Raw genomic sequence first — 5,000 nt, forward strand, 5'->3', positions numbered from 1 at the left:
TGCGCACAAATACGTGCGCAAAAACACACACTCATGTAAGTAAATGGATCCCTTTCTTGCTCACACAGTCGTATAGAAGAGAAGATAAAAGTAAAGAAAAAAATAAGATTATACTAAAAAGAAAAACAATAATCAAGAAATAATTTAATCGAGAAACATAAATGAAGACATTCCACAGTTTCCAATTAGATCGCTACCTCACTGTGATGAGATATGGCCAGCAGAACTATGGTACAGGTGCTATGTTTGTGTGTGTGTGTGTGTGTGTGTGTGTGTGTGTGTGTGTGTGTGTGTGTGTGTGTGTGTGTGTGTGTGTGTGTGTGTGTGTGTGTGCGTGTGCGTGTGCGTGTGCGTGTGCGTGTGCGTGTGCGTGTGCGTGTGCGTGTGCGTGTGCGTGTGCGTGTATGTGTATGTGTATGTGTGTGTGTGTGTGTGCGTGTGCGTGTGCGTGTGCGTGTGCGTGTGCTTGCTTTTGTGCTCACGTGTGTTGTGTTCATGGGTGCATACAGCGTGTGCGTGCGTGCGTTTGTCTGAAATTGACAAGAACTTCCGATATAAAAACAGCAAGTGCCATCAAGCTGGGCACATTATTTATCGCTGAGAATGATTTATGTTTGAGATAGGGTGGGAAAGGCATTCAGTTTTCTTTTTTATTTTCTATTACAAAGAATGCCTTTCATATGACTTTTAGATCGTACAAAAAGGTAAGGGATTTTTATTTAGGCTACGATTCAGTGAAAGAGAGAGAGAGAGAGAGAGAGAGAGAGAGAGAGAGAATATGAGGGAGGGAAGGAGGGGGAAAAGGAGAGGAAAAGGGAAAGGAGGGTGGGAGGAATAGAGAGACAGAGAGAGAGGGGAGAGAATGTGTCTGTTTCTGTCTCTGTATGTGTCTGTCTCTCTGTCTGTAAGACAGGAAGACAGACAGAAAGACAACCAGAGAGCAACAAAAAGAAACAGACACAGACAGACAGAGACAGATGTGCACAGACAAATAGACAGTCAGACAGACACAAAGACAGACAAACAGCTAGAGAGACATAGAGAAAGAGAGAGAGAGGTAGACAGACTCACTCACTCACTCATTCACTCACTCACTCACTCACTCACTCACTCACTCACTCACTCACTCACTCACTCACTCACTCACTCACTCACTCACTCACTCACTCACTCTCATTCACTCACTCACTCTCATTCACTCACTCACTGACAGACAGACAGACAGACAGACAGATATATGGGCATATAGAAAGACTGATGGGCTGACAAACAGACAGACAGACTGAGATAGACGGAGATAAATAGACAGAGAGACACAGGTAAATGAACGAGAGACAGATAGAGAGAGACAGACAAACAGATGGGCAAACAGACAGACTGGCAGACGGACATACAAATAGACAGGCTCAGACAGACACACAGACAGAGACAGACAGACAAACAGACACTGTATTGTACTTACTTAATTGCCTTGCCATTACTACCACTGACCCATTATCTCTACTGAATTACTGCCTACAGCATTTATCAAGCTTTTACTATTATCATCATTTCATTAACTAATCACTGTAAGTCTTGTTACTTTATATATGATCAACTCTTCATCTATCATTATTGTATGATTCTCTTTACTATCATCTAAGTATAACTACAACATTATCTTCAAATATTAAGTTATACATATTTTTGCTAAGGTCTTAGTGATCGCTTTAAATTCTTTAAAAAAATTACTTGCCTTTCTCAGCTTTGTTCTGTTTACATTATTTCATCCTTTCTCACTCTTACAACTGTCCCAAATTCCTGAGGGTCTATTAATTTATCAAATAATAAATGTCATATTCTAATCAATAATTCTTTGGTTAATTTTTTTGAGATCATTCGATGTGATATATCAAGGAGACCTTTTTTTGGGGTATTACTGTTTATTCTTTTTCTTTTTTTACCTGGTTTATTTCTTGCTTTTAAAATTCCTTTATATATATCCATTCTTTCTATATGGGATTTCTCTTTCTTTGTTTTATTTTCTTTCTTTGTCTCTTTGCCTTCTGTTCTACCCTGAATATTATCCTCACTTTACTTAGAGTACATGACTCTATAATGCCCGGATGACTTTCTCTAAATCACCTTGCAGTACATTTTTTGTAATACAAGAAAGCTCTGTTTTTCATGTGTAAAAGTTATACAGCCTCTATATCCTGTTGAAATACCTAAACCTATATACGACTCTTGTTTTCAAAATTAAGTTCATATTTTTTACTGTTGTATACCATTTTATCATAACACAAATACTTAATAATCTGAACATATCTTATTTCTTATTGAAGTTACTTTACATATCTTATTTCTTATTGAAGTTACTTTACATATCTTATTTCTTATTAAAGTTACTTTACATAGTGAGACCTAAACAGAAACTAAGCTTAAAAGTATGCAAGTAAGGATATGACTGTTAGTTACATTTCTACATGAAGTTTTTCATATTACCAGCATTAAGATATAACTACTTTTATTTTGAAGCTTGGAAGGCTTTCTTTACAACAAGCAATATCACAATAGTATCATTCTTTGAGTTAGAAACTAATGCATTCTAACAAGAAGTTTGAGAGTAAATAAACATTAACCCAATGGATCTAAGTGCCTTGCTACCTGCAAGTGGACCAAAAGTTGCCACTCAAGGCTCATTTGAGTGGCAACTGTAGACTATGTACAGATGTTATGGAGTTATACAAGGGAAACATTCTATTACCATCTGGTTAAAGCAAATCACATGACAAATATAGACATCAGAAAATGGCAAAAAAAAAAAAAAAATGAAAATGCTTATGCAGAAACACAGAATATATTGCTAAGGGGAGGAAGTATTGTCACTGTACCCTAGTATTCATGTGCATCTGTCCTACAAGCCACACATCTGACAAAGTGGCCATTCCAATAAGCTTAATGCTTAGTCCTTGGATCCCTAGACAGCCTTGCCAAAGTTTAAGGCACCCAGATCCAATTGGTTAACTTATAATAAAGGATATTCAAGAAAAGTAACAGTCAGCTACTGAAAATTTTATTATAAATTGTAAAAAAGATAATATATCACATATCTATGACCCAATAGGTTATAGATCACTCTTCAGTATCTCTTATATTAATTGTAGTTTTCTTAGGGATAATGCACAAAATTTCTTCATGAAGCATAAATACAATGTCAAAGACCATGTGATATTCCATCAAGAAGAGACAAAAAACAAAGGAATTATGTAATCTTTGGAAAACTCTTTGACAAGTTTACAAGCATTATTAAGACAACACTTCTGATAGACATGGTGCACAGGTATGATCTTTCATGCTTCAAATTTTACTAACAGGAAATAATATCTATAACATACAAACAATTCCATAAAATTTCCAGAACAAGATACATCTCCCATAATTACGAAGACTAGACTTGGGTCAGTATAGATGAGAACACTGGAAGAACTAAGAGAAATGCAAAACAACAGAAAGAAGAGCTTAGAGAAACTGGGTCACATTGTATTCTTTCCGAGAACAATATAACACCAACAATATACTTATCAAATACAAGAGTGAATTTAAAACTCATTCTCACTCTTAGATCATTTCAAATATCCTACTGGAATAAAAACTATATCTCCTTTAGAAGAATAAATACTAGGAATGCATCCATGAGAGTGAACTCAAAACATAAAATTCAAGAATTTCATTTAAGAAATACTTGACAGCAATAGTATGACAATAAAATTAATATTCACAAAGCTGATCTACAGCCAACTAAGAAATTTTATATCATCCATCATCATCCTACAAAAGCAGTCAACTGGACCCTTCTCACACACTAAATAAACAAGAGATTAACCCACTGGCACCAGGTACTTGAATCATATTTACACACTGTTGGCTTTGCAAGTGCTCAGTTACCTATGAGTCAATTAGTACTACATGATCTCCCTGATTTCTCTAATCCTTGAATATTTGGGGAATTTTTTTATAATTTTCTAATCCTATTAATATCAATATAGTTATAATCATTTTTGACATTATGATAATAAAATGTCATCATAATAATAATAGCAATATGCAAAAAAAAAAAAAAAACATTAAAACCTACGGAAAAGAGAAAACACATGAGGTACTGTAGACTAGTAATTGACCCGTAGGTGACCAAGCTCTTGTAGAGTCATTTTGCGTAAACACAATAAATAGAGTAAACTCACAGTAGACATGGCACCATGTACATGTCATACCCAGCAGCAGTGGATTAAATGCACAAGAAATGCAAAGGTTAATATGAATTTCTCAAGTGATTCCTAGCATAGGACCCTAAGCATGCCAGACCCCCTAATATCCCCATGACCAAGAGCACAATAATGGCCAGAATGTTTCCAAGGTCAATCTGGTGAGGTTCCTGGGTGAGTTCTTCGGCAGACACCAGCTGTGAGAGGCCCATGAACAAGGCAAACCAGAAGACAAAAATCTGGCCGTCCATTCCTGAAATAAAAATCATCCATAAAATTCAAATGTTCTTATTATTGTTTCTTGGTAATTTATTGTTTTACTCAGGAAAAAAATGGCAGTACATCCCAATACTTGAGTACTCTGCCTCACTGTCTCTTCCTTACTTTGATGAACAGACAATTAATAACTAGGTAGTTTTAACTCATGTACAATATTTCTATTGCTTTACACTTCTTTTTTTATTTACTTATTTTTTTCAAAAGAGACTTTGTGAATCAGGACTTCGAACTCTAAAGTGAGTCACCAGTTTTTCCTATCCTGAGATTGGACAAAATGTAGGCTACTGTTTCCCCAAAAACAGACCAGCCAACATATATCCTGAAGACTAGGCCATAAATCCATAACTAAAAAGATAAAAACAAAACATTACTATTCTCCCTCATTTTAAAATAAAAGAAATTCATACAGAAAATAAGATATATGTAATGTAATGTATCTAATTGTGTGTGTATCATATTAAGCATGTCTCGTGTGTG

At 35.4% G+C, this 5,000-nt stretch overlaps 1 protein-coding gene across 4 annotated transcripts in view; it reads right to left on the reverse strand.

Annotated features, from left to right (window-relative positions):
• Nucleotides 1-3,039: 3,039 nt before the first annotated feature.
• Nucleotides 3,040-5,000, reverse strand: part of LOC113827658 (uncharacterized) — a 12,852-nt gene continuing 10,891 nt past the window's right edge. For all 4 annotated transcript variants that reach the window (XR_011398193.1, XR_003477758.2, XR_003477760.2 and 1 more), the window contains one exon: nucleotides 3,040-4,497. The gene's annotated coding sequence lies outside the window, so the exon portion shown is untranslated. The remainder of the gene's footprint in view (nucleotides 4,498-5,000) is intronic.

The sequence above is a fragment of the Penaeus vannamei genome, chromosome 37 (assembly GCF_042767895.1).
Source record: "Penaeus vannamei isolate JL-2024 chromosome 37, ASM4276789v1, whole genome shotgun sequence".
Taxonomy (NCBI): Eukaryota; Metazoa; Arthropoda; class Malacostraca; order Decapoda; family Penaeidae; genus Penaeus; species Penaeus vannamei.